This window comes from Pristiophorus japonicus, chromosome 14 (assembly GCF_044704955.1).
Source record: "Pristiophorus japonicus isolate sPriJap1 chromosome 14, sPriJap1.hap1, whole genome shotgun sequence".
Classification (NCBI taxonomy): Eukaryota; Metazoa; Chordata; class Chondrichthyes; family Pristiophoridae; genus Pristiophorus; species Pristiophorus japonicus.
The window spans coordinates 7,804,118-7,816,898 of NC_091990.1; positions in this window are offsets into that span (position 1 = coordinate 7,804,118).

The window sequence follows — 12,781 nt, forward strand, 5'->3', positions numbered from 1 at the left end:
TATGTAGAAATTGCCAAGCTTCTAACTTCTGTGAAGGAAACCTTAGATAAACCCATGAATATTTGATCTAAGAGTGTCTATGCTACAAACACCATGCTCTCCCTGCCCCTATACCACAAAAGTAACTATTGTACAACAGAAGGCAAGGCCCTGGTTACACCTGCTCTGGTCATACCTTAAACAGCGATCCCAGCCTTGCTTCATAAGGTAGCAGCCCATAGACAAGGGGTCCACATAGTGAGGGAAATTCTAGAGCAGCCAAAGACACTGCGATTGATGGAGAGAGGGGGTATAGTTGTTGAGCCCTGCAATGCTGTTAGCAAGGCCTCCCCAACAGATCACCTAAATTTAAAATCCCTGCAGCAGCAATACTGGTCATATGCTGTTGCAAGTGCCTTGCATGAGGAAGGCAAATCCCTTCCTCAACCAACAGCCTGGGCTCCTAATACCAGACTAGCCACTGCCCCTGACTCAATCAACTGCACATGAATCAAAGAAATTCAAGCGCCTGCCCAGTGGTGTGTGTTCCACCAGAGGTGGGTCATGAACTGTGCTCCCTCTTTCACTCCCACCCCACAGCAAGGCACTATTCGACCCTGGTAACCTTCTACAAGGTAGCATCCACAGGATGGTGGCCTTCCATGAGGGAAAACAATTAAATATGTAGCATGATGCCTACTGTGTCTGCAACATAATCCTCCTGCATGCACTAACTGAGCCTTGCTTCAAAGTGCACCCCCACCTCCAGGGCCATGGACTCACCTCCAGGGCCATGGACGTCATTGGGCCACTTCCACAGGCACAAGGCAATTTTCAGCATGCCCTAGTGGAGGATCAAAGCATTCCCCTGCCACTCCACCACCACAATCACAGCAGCCAAAACACTATTGAATCATGTGTTTTGTAGGTAGGGAGAACCAGTACAAGTGGACAGCAATCAAGGTTCACACTTTACTGGTAAAATTTTCACTCACCTGCAGGAAATGTTGGGGATAAAACCACCCCCAGTCATCCAGAGGGGTCGAAAGGGGGAACAGGACCCTCAAGATAATGTTAAAAAAAATTGTGCACAGACCACCCCACTCAATGGATTAACATGCTGCCAATATGATTAATGGCAATGATGAGGCCCACCCCTCAGAACAGGGGTCTTCCCATATCAGGGAGGCTCATGAGACCACCAGGGACCCAACACCAACAGGGATGAGTCCCCCTGATAATGAAAACATGTAGTTCCAAGTGGTTGGAACAAGTGGCAGATCACACCAATCAAATCAAATCGATTTGTGGCCACCAAATTGGGGAAGTCAAAAAGACAAAATTTAAAAAAAGGTACTTTGACAGGAAAGTACATCCCTTTGAATGAGGTGGGAACTCAGTAATGATTCCAAATGATGGGAAAAAGCAGCATGCATTTGAACCCAGGTGGTGGAAACTGCATATTATAAACCGATTGAACCCTGCAGTTTATTGGATTCAGTTACCGGGGAAAAAGGGTGCTAAGTACAAGAAATGGTTTCATAATCAGTTTAAAAACTGCCAAAGAGTAAATACTGCACTGATCTCGTTTCCCACAGACCATGTTACGGATCCTTGCGGTTGTCAGGACGATACCAGTCACGACCAAAGCCGAGGGAAGATGGCGAAGCGGGAGCTGCAGCATGACTCACGATCAGTGTTTTGAGAAGCGATGGTGCACTGAAAGTATGGGAAGAGGAGAACCTCCGCTGGAGATGTTATTGTATTGTAGTAAATCCTGTGTGGCCTATACCTTATGAGGTGGGGACCAAGTCAGGCCATCCACTTTTCTCTCCCTCCAAGTTTAAAACCCATAAACAGCAGAGCTATCAGAACCCTCTCAATGTTTGGGTGATCCCCGAGGAGATAAACCATAAGGATATGTCCCCCTCAAGGTGGGAAGTTTGCAAGAATAAAAAAAAGTGTTCAGAAATAAAATTGATTGCATATGTATAAATGTTGAAAGTGTAGACTATACAAAGACAGTTTTGAAAGATTCAAAATGGAAGCTCAGACCTCCAGCATGCCGTTTGTGTATTGTGTTAATTGGAAAGCCATTAAAACTAATCAAGGGATGGCTGGGCCAGTCCAGCAGACACACAAGTGAGGAGAGTCAATAAAGAAACTGCCTTGGAACCAAGATCCAATCCCTCGCCTCTCCTCCAGATGGCAAAACACTAGCCGAAACAGCAGGCCGTGTGTTCAGCCAGCCAGCGGAAAGTGTTGTATACCTTTTTATAAATTATTGTAACATCGTATGTTGTATCTAGGATAACTGACGACTGCTGATAAATGTGGTGCGTGTGTTTAATAAACTGCTCAGAATAGTTGAGAATCGTATCGGTGTCAATTTAACACGAGATTTAGAAATCTAACACTTAGATAATAACATGTTTAGACAAAGTCAACATGGATTTATGAAAGGAAAATCATGTTTGACAAACCTACTGGAGTGTTGAGGATGTAACCAAGAATAGATAAGGGAGAACCAGTGGATGTAGTGTATTTGGATTTTCAGAAGGGCTTTGATAAAGTCCCACATAAAAGGTTAGTGTGCAAAATTAAAGCACATAGGATTGGGGGTAATATACTGGCATGGATTGAAAATTGGTTAACTGACAGGAAACTGTAGGAATAAACAGGTCTTTTGTGGGGTGGCAGGCAGTGATTAGTGGGGTACCACAGGGATCAGTGCTCAGGCCCCAGCTCTATCTAAAAAGGATTTGGATGAGGGAAACCAAATGTAATATTTTCAAGTTTTCTGACAACACAAAACTAGGTGGGATTGAGTTGTGAGGAGGATGCAAAGACACTAAGGTGATTTTAGATAGGTTGAGTGGGCAAACACATGGCAGATATAGTATAACATGGATAAATGTGAAGTTATCCACTTTGGTAGGAAAAACAAAGACAGTATAATGTAAATGGTGATGGCTTGGGAAGTGTCAATGTTCAGGAGGGACCTGGATGTCCTTGTACATAATTGAAAGCAAACATGCAAGTGCAGCAAGCAGTCAGGAAGGCAAATGGTATGTTGGCCTTCATTGCAAGAGGATTTGAGTACAGGAGCAAGGATGTCTTACTGCAGCTATATAGGGCCTTGGAGAGACTGCACCTGGAGTATTGTGTGCAGTTTGTCTCCTTACCCAAGAAAGGCCATAGAGGGAGTGCAGTGAAGGTTCACCAGACTGATTCCTGGGATGGCAGGATTATTGTACGAGTAGAGATTGGGTAGACTAGGCCTGTATTCACTAGAGTTTCAAAAAATGGGAGGGGATCTCATTGAAACATATAAAATTGACAGGGTTGGATAAATGATGTGGGGAGGATGTTGCCCTTGGCTGGGAAGTCTAGAACAAGGGGTCACAATATCAGGATACAGGGTAGGAAATTTAGGATGGAGATGGAGAAATTTCTTCAGAGGGTGGTGAACCTGTGGAATTCTCTACACCAGAAGGCTGGAGGCCAAGTCACTAAATATATTTAAGGAAATAGATATCTAGACACAAAGCATCAAGGGGTATGGGGAAAAAAGCAGGAATATGGTGTTGAGATAGAGGATCAGCCATGGTCATATTGACTGGCAGAGCAGGTACGAATGGCCTACTACTGCTCCTATTTTCAGTGTTTCTAGACCTGTTCATTGCAAACTGTCGACGGGACATCAGCCATCTCAATTTCTCTGCTCCCCTCACTCAAAACTACCTCCCCTGAACTTGCAGCACTCCGCGCGCTCAGATCCAACCCCAACTTAGTCATTAAACCTGCTGACAAGGGTGGCGCTGTTGTTTGGCAAACCGACCATTACCTTGCAGAGGCTTATCGCCAACTCTGACACCTCCTACCTCCCCCTGGACCATGACCCCATGACTGAACATCAAGCCATCATTTCCCAGACCATCACTGACCTCATCTCCTCTGGAGATCTACCCTCCACGGCCACAAACTTCAGTTCCCCCAACCCAGCTTCTATCTCCTTCCCAAGAGCCACAAACAGGACTGCCTCAGTAGACCCATTGTTTCAACCCGTTCTTGCTCCACAGAACTTAATTCTTCCTATCAAGTCTATTTTTTTCTCCTTGTCCACCCTCTGTGCAACTACATCTGCGACTGCTCCAACACCCTCAGTCACTAACAGTTTCCCGGCCCCAGCCGTCTCCTTTCACCATGGACGTCTAATCCCTCTACATTTCCATCCCCACCAGGATGGCCCGAGGGTGCTCCACTTCTTCCTCGAGCAGAGGCCCAACCAGTCCCTATCCATCACCCTCCTCTGCCTGGTTCACACTGAACGCCACTCACTTCCTCCAAAGTTAAGGTGTTGCTAATGGGAACCCACAAGTCCTAGCTATGCTGCCTTTTCGTGGGATATGTGGAACATTTTTGGTTCCAGTCCTACTCTGGTCCCCTCCCTCACCTTTTTTTCTGGTACATTGATATCGATCAGTGGCGTTTCCTGCTCTCGCCCAGAACTAGAAAATTTAATTTACTTTGCATCCAATTTCCACCCTTCCCTCACCTTCCCATTCTCCATCTCCAACTCTGACATTCATCAAATTCTGTGTCACTGGTCTATCCCCAGAAATGGATACAATCAATAATTCACTAAGCCCACTGACTCCCACAGCTACCTGGGCTACACTTCCCCCCCCTCCCCGCTCCCTGTAAGGACTCCATTCCATTCTCCCAGTTTCACCATCTCCGTCGCATCTGCTCTGATGATGCCACCTTTCACACTAGTGCCTCCGACATGTCTTCCTTTTTCCTCAACAGAGGATTCTCTTCCGCTGTGATTAACATGGCCCTCGACCGTGTCTGTGCTATTTCCCGCACCTCTGCTCTCACCCCTTCCCCTCCCTCTCAGAACCATGACAGGGTTCCCCTTGTCCTCACCTTTCACCCTACGTTCAATGGATCATTCTCCGCCATCCCCAGCTTGATCCCACCACCAATCACATCATTCCCTTCCCAGCATTCCAAAGGGACCGCTCCCTCCACAGTCACCCCCTCCCCGTCTCACGGCACCTTCCCGTGCAAGCGCAGGAGATGCAACACCTGCCCTTCGACCTCCTTCCTTCCCACTGTCCAGGGCCCCAAAATACTCCTTCCAGGTGAAACAGCGATTTACTTGTACGTCTTTCAATTTAGTATCCTGTACATGTTGCTCACAATGTGGTCTCCTCTACATTGGGGAGACCAAACGTAGATCGGGCGACCGCTTTGCGGAACACCTCCGTTCAGTCCGTAAGCGTAACCGAGCTTCCGGTCACCTGTCACTTTAATTCCCCGCTCCACTCCCACTCTGACCTCTCCGTCCTCGGCCTCCTACACTGTTCCAACAAAGCTCAACACAAGCTCGAGGAACAGCACCTCATCTTTCGTTTAGGCAATTTACAGCCTCCTGGACTCAAGTTCAACAATTTCAGACTAATCCCTGCCCCCATTTTGTTCCCTTTCCTCTCAAACTCTTGCCCCCCCCCCCCCCCCCACTTTAATTTATTTATTTAAAGGTATCTTCTGTGGCAGCTGGTAATTATTCTGCCATTCACATGCTATCTAGACTTATCTTGTTTCCCCAACCTGCCATTACCATCTCAATTCAGCCCATCATCCCTTTCTCAAATCTCTCCTGCCTTCCACCCAATCACTGACCCTCCCTTTTGTTCTTTCCTCCCCTCCCCCGTTCAGGGCCCAGCACTTCCTTAAAGAATCGGTTACATTTTGAACTATTGCCAGTTCTGACAAAGGGTCTTTGACCTGAAACATTAACTCTCTCTCCACAGATGCTGCCTGACCAGCTGAGATCTCCAGCATTTTCTGTTTTACCCCCAGCAGTCTCCATGTCAAGTACTGATTTGTGTGTGACACACACCCCAAAGACCCCTGCACTTCCTGCCTCCTCTTCCGGATGGACACCCATTTACTATCCAGAACTCCCTGTTGCCCCTGAATTGGCCCCCTCCTGGAACGCACTGTCCAGGAAAGACTCAGCCTCCCTGCTGCTCTGCAGTGACTCCAGCTGCCCCTCAAGCTCGGAAACCCTGAGCTCGAGCAGCTGGAAACACCTTCTACACACGTGGTCCCCCAAGACACAGTGTCCTGACGCTCCCAGATGGAAGTTCAATGTGGGCCAATGGGAGGGCATCCACTGGATCAGAGACTACAGTGTGACCTCATTACAACTAGTTCACAATTAGAAGAGCTCAGTTGGAAATCAAAAGTAAAGAAAAGTTGTGTAAGTATAACTCAAGTATATACCCTGTACACAATGTACAGTTACACAAGACTACTGGATGTATCTTCACACTGTATACACTGCTTGTACCACTAGAGGGTGAACTGGTGGAGACCTAGGGATGACCTGTACACGACAGGTAACCAGGTATAAAAGGGAGCTCACCATGCTGTACACTCACTCAGGAGCTGTAATAAATGGACTAAGGTCACCACAGTTCAAGTACAATACCTTACCTTGGAGTCATTACTAGAATAATAAAAAGGATAGTGAGCAGGAGAAGGGAGGTTACAGATACAAGGGAGGACAGCTCTTATGTCTGCTCCTACTTTCCAACAGTGAGACAGAATGGTTAATGATCGCCCAGCATGGGCTGAAAAGTCAACTAGGTGTGATTAGAGATCTTAAACATGAGTGAGAAATCCAGGCTTGGTGGCAGACGGCACCGTTATTGGGGTCAAGTGACCCAACTTCAGATATTGAACTGAAGGATTCTAAAAGGGTATTTTAAATTATTGTCAAGTAGTACCTGGTCAAAAAATACAACAGGAATTAAAAATACATGCATGTTTTACTAGGTGGGGCAAGCATTCAGGATGAGTGGATTAAATTTATAAAGTGCAAGCATTTTGCATCTTGGAGTGGAAAGAGCTCGTTCAGCTGCTCAGAGGGTGGGAAGAGATTAGTTTGTTCATTCAATCTACTGACACCAGCGAGTTCAGGTGGACAAAGCTGGGAAGGGAAGGAGAAGAAAAGAGCACAAGAGGAGGCCATGGAGTTTGGAGCGGGAGCGGGGAACAGAATTGAGATTGCAGCACATTTCAGAGTACAACAATGAGAAGGACAGCGGAGGGGAGTGCAGGTCGAGGGCAGAGTTCCGACACAACAGGGCTCGCATGGCCGGGGGGGGGGGGGGGGGGGAGAAAAAAGTGTGGTAGACTCTGAACTGCCTTCGGAAATGGCCGAGTGAGCCCCTCCGTTGTACCAAACCCACTAAAATGTAGAGCAAGAGAACGAAAGGACCACCCGACATCGACTCTGGCACCAGACATGTCAACAGCACAGAGAAAAGGAAAGGTCCAAGGATCCAGGCTGGGACTTATGTAGGTTTGCAAAGGAGAAAACAGCCATTGTTCATAGCAACAGGGAGACGATGGTCTGGGACACAATCCCTGCTGTGCAGGAGACTGCGGGGACCGAAGCGGCTTTGCCTGCTGACCAAAGTTAGGCGCTGGGTTTGAGCTGATGGTCAGGGGCCGAGAGGAGGAGGAACGATTGCTGTTGGGTTTAAAAGTTGACGATCAGATTGTAGGCAGTGTCACTGCTGCACTGGGGCATGGCCTCATGTTTAAACAAAGAATTAATTAAAATAACTGGAGCGATGGGACATTAGAATGTGCTGGGCAGTAAGGAGGAGATATTCCCCAGGGACATGGGTAGCGATGGAACCCGTTACACGTAGGTGCCGTTCCCAGAGGGGGCAAGGTCACTAACTCTCAGCATGAAGTTTGAGGGGATAGAACTGTTGTATATGCATGCCTGCCTACTGTGTGATGTCTAACACTGTTATGCAACACTGAATGTACCCTTACACTGTACACACCTTACCTGTACAACCTGTGCTGCTGTTGGAGCCCGAGGGTTACCTGCACACTGCAGGTAACCCAGTATATAAAAGGAGCTCACAGCTTGGTGTCCTCACTCAACGAGCTGCAAATAAAGGACTACAGGTCTACACAGTTTCAGTATCATACCCTGCCTCATGGAGTCATTTGCTGATAGTATCTACACACTACAGGAACAAGTGCAGCATTTCTGGCACAGCACGGTTGATGAGCAGTGGCAGACATTTAAGGAGATATTTCATAACTCAAACAAAAATAGATTCCAACAAAGGAGGAAAGACTAAGGGATAACCATCCGTGGCTAACTAAGAAAATAAGGGAGGGTGTCAAATTGAACACAAAGGCACACAAAGTGGCCAAGACTAGTGGGAGGCAAGAAGATTGGGAAACTTTTAAAAGCCAGCAAAGAATGACTTAAAAAAAAAAAAAAGAGGGAAGATAATGAAAGCAAAGTAGCATGAAATATAAAAACAGTTTCTACAGGTACACTTATTTAAAAAAAGGGAAATAAAAAAGGGAAATAAAAAAAAGTGGCTAAAGTAAATGTTGGTCCTCTGGAGGTTGAGACTGGGGAATTAATAATGGGGAACAGGGAAATGGCAGAGACTTTGAACAAATATTTTGTATCAGTCTTCATGGTAGAAGACACTAAAAACATCCCAATAATGGATAATCAAGGGGCTATAGAGAGGGAGGAAGTTCAGGGAGCAGTGGCGAGGCCTATAAAAGGCCCAGCGGCAGAGAGGAGCAGTGGCAGTCAGGGAGGAGCCACCTGCTGCAGCAGGGTCAAAAGTTTAAAAAAAAAAGGAAAAAAGTAATCGAAGTGTGACGTCACAGCCAAGAGGGTAAGTGATGGAGTTGTTTTTCCATTTTTCTTTATTTTTAAAATTTTTTTCTTAACAGTAAGAAACCTTTGGCATTGTTGCAAGTAAGTTAATGTAAGGGTTAAGTCATTGCAGGAGAGCCCAGACCCATGTCATGCTCCTCCTGTGCTATGTGGGAAATTAGGGACACTGACTACTATGTGTGCAGGAAGTGCATCCAGCTGCAGTTCCTGACAGACCGCATGATGGCACTGGAGCTGCGCATGGATTTACTCGAGCATTCGCGATGCTGAGGATGTCATAAATAGCACGTTTAGCGAGGTTGTAACTTTTACCTGCGGTGTGACCAAGGCAGATAGGAGATGGGTGACCATCAGGTAGAGCAGGGGTCCCCTGCAGTCATCTCCCTCCAAAACAGATATACTGCTTTGGATAATGTTGAGGGGGGGAGATGGCTCATCAGGTGAAGGCAGCAACAGTCAAGTTCATGGCACCATGGGTGGCTCTGCTGGACAGGAGGGCAGGACAAAGTGGGAGAGGATTCTATCGCAGTAGGAGAATCTATTGAAAGGGGAAGAGATAGGCGTTTCTGCGGCCGCAATCAAGACTCTAGGATGGTATGTTGCTTCCCTGGTGCAAGGGTCAAGGATGTCTTGGAGCGGCTGCAGGACATTTTGGAATATGGGGGGGGGGGGGCGGTGAAGGTGAACAGCCAGTTGTCGTAGTGCATATAGGTAAAAAAACAGAATGAGGTCCTACAGGCCAAATTTAGGGAGCTAGGAGTTAAATTAAAAAAGTAGGACCTCAAAAAGTAGTCATCTCAGGATTTCTACTAGCGCCATGTGCTAGAGTAGAAATAGCAGGATAGTTATGAATACGTAGCTTGAGGAGTGGTACAAAGGGGAGGGATTCAAATTCCTGGGACATTGGAACTGGTTCTGGGAGGTGGGACCAGTACAAACCGGCAGGACTGGAACCGATGTCCTTGGGGGGGGTGGGGGGGGGGGGGGTAGTGTTTGCTAGTGCTGTTGGGGAGGGGTTAAACTAATATGGCAGGGGGGGGGGGTGGGAATCTATGCAGGGAGACAGACAGAAGTAAAATGGGGGCAGAAGCAAAAGGTAGAAAGGATATAAGTAAAAATGGAGGGCAGAGAAATCAAAGGCAAAAATCAAAAAAGGGCCACATTACAACATAATTCTAAAAAAGGACAAAGTGTGTTTAAAAAAAAAAGCAAGCCTAAAGGCTCTGTCTCAATGCAAGGAACATTCGTAATAAGATGGATGAATTAACTGCGCAAATAGCTGTTAACATATGTAATTGGGATTGGAGACATGGCTCCAGGGTTACCAAGGCTGGGAACTCAACATCCAGGGGTATTCAATATCCAGGAAGGAGACACAAAGGAAAAGGAGGTGGGGTAGCGTTGCTGGTTAAAGGAGATTAACACAATAGTAAGGACGGATATTAGCTTGGATGATGTGGAATCTGTATGGGTAGAGCTGCAGAACACCAAAGGGCAGAATACGCTAGCGGGAGTGGTGTACAGACCACCAAACAGTAGTAGTGAGGTTGGCGATTGTATCAAACAGGAAATTAGGGATGCGTGCAATAAAGGTACAGCAGTTATCATGGGTGACTTTAATCTGCATATAGATTGGGCTAACCAAACTGGTAGCAATACAGTGGAGCAGGATTTCCTGGAGTGTATAAGGGATGGTTTCCTCGACCAATACGTCAAGGAACCAACTAGAGGGCTGGCCATCCTAGACTGGGTGTTGTGTAATGAGGGGATTAATTAGCAATCTTGTTGTGCTAGACCCCTTGGGGGAAGAGTGACCATAATATGGTAGAATTCTGCATTAAGGTGGAGTGTGACAGTTAATTCAGAGACTAGGGTCCTGAACTTAAAGAAAGGTAACTTCGATGGTAAGAATGTGAATTGGCTAGGATAGACTGACGAATGATATTTAAAAGGGTTGACATTGGATAGGCAATGGCAGACATTTAAAGATCACATGGATGAACTTCAGCAATTGTACAACCTTGTCTGGAGTAAAAATAAAACAGGGAAGGTGGCTCAACCATGGTCAACAAGGGAAATTAAGGAGAGTGTTAAATCCAAGGAAGAGGCATATATATTGGTCAGAAAAAACATCAAACTGGGAGAAATTTAGAATTTGGCAGGAGGAGGACAAAGGGTTTAATTAAGAGGGGGAAAAGAGAGTACGAGAGGAAGCTTGCTGGGAACATAAAAGCTGACTGCAAAAGCTGCTTTAGAGATGTGAAGAGAAAAAGATTAGTGATGACAAATGTAGGTCTCTTGCAGTCAGAATCAGGTGAATTTATAATAGGGAACAAAGAAATGGCAGACAAATTGAACAAATACTTTGGTTCAGTCTTCACTAAGGAAGACACAAATAACCTTCTGGAAATACTAGGGGACCGAGGGTCTAGCGAGAAGGAGGAACTGAAGGAAATCCTTAGTCATCAGGAAATGATGTTAGGGAAATTGATGGGATTGAAGGCTGATAAATCCCCAGGGTCAGAGTCTGCATCCCAGAGTACTTAAGAAAGTGGGCCTAGAAATAGTGGATGCATTGATGGTCATTTTCCAACATTCTATAGACTCTGGATCAGTTCCCAAGGATTGGAGGGTAGTTAATGTAACCCCACTTTTTTAAAAAAAAAAGAGAAAAAAAAACAAAATTATAGACCAATTAGCCTGACATCAGTAGTGGGAAAAATGTTGGAATCAATTAATGAATAGCAGCACATTTGGAAAGCAGTGACAGGATCGGTCCAAGTCAGCATGGATTTATGAAAGGGAAATCATGCTTGACAAATCTTCTAGAATTTTGAGGATGTAACGAGTGGACAAGGGAGAATCAGTGGATGTGATGTATTTGGACTTGTCAAAAGGCTTTTGACAACTTCCCACATGAGATTAGTGTGCAAAATTAAAACACATGATGTTGGGATACTGTATTGGTATGGATAGAGAACTGGTTGGCAGACAGGAAGCAAAGAGTAGGAATAAACAGGTCCTTTTTAGACTGGCAGGCAGTGACTAGTGGGGTACCACAAGGTTCAGTGCTAGGACCACAGCTATTTACAATATACTTTAATGATTTAGACAAAGGAATTGAATGCAGTATCTCCAAATTTGCAGATAATACTAAGCTGGGTGGCAGTGTTATCCGCTTGGGTGGCAAAAACAGGAAAGCAGATTATCTGAATGGTGACAGATTAATAGAAGGGAAGGTGCAATGAGACATAGGTTTCATGGTACATCAGTCATTGAAAGTTGGCATGCAGGTACAGCAGGCTGTGAGGGCAAATGGCATGTTGGCCTTCATAGAGAGGAATGGATTATAGGGAGGTCTTATTGCAATTGTACAGGGCCTTGATGAGGCCACACCTTGAATATTGTGAAAATTTTTATCTCCTAATCGGAGGAAGAACATTCTTCCTATTGAGAGAGTGCAGCAAAGGTTCACCACTCTGATTCCCAGGATGGCAGGACTGGCATATGAAGAAAGACTGGATCGACTAGGCTTATATTCACTGGAATTAAGAATAATAATGAGAGGGGATCTCAGAAGCATAACATTGATGAGATTAGACAGGTTAGATGCAGGAAGAATGTTTCCGATGTGGGGGGGGGGGGGGGGGGGGGGAGTCCAGAACCAGGGGGTCACAGTCAAAGGATAAGGGGCAAGCCATTTAGGACCGAGATGAGGAGAAACTTCAGAGTTGTGAACCTGTAGAATTCCCTACTACAGAAAGTTGTTGAGGTCAGTTCGTTAGATATATTCAAAAGGGAGTTAGATGTGTCCCTTATAGCTAAAGGGATCAAGAGGTATGGAGAGAAAGCAGGAATGGGGTACTGAAGTTGTATGATCAGCCATGATCATTTTAAAGGTGGTGCAGGCTCAAATGGCCTACTCCTGCACCGATTTTCTATGTTTCTATGACACTAATACCATCACTAAAGTAGTAGTACTCAGTAAATTAATGGGACTAAAGGCAGATAAGTCCCCTGGACCTGATGGCTTGCATCCTAGGGTCTTGAGAAGTG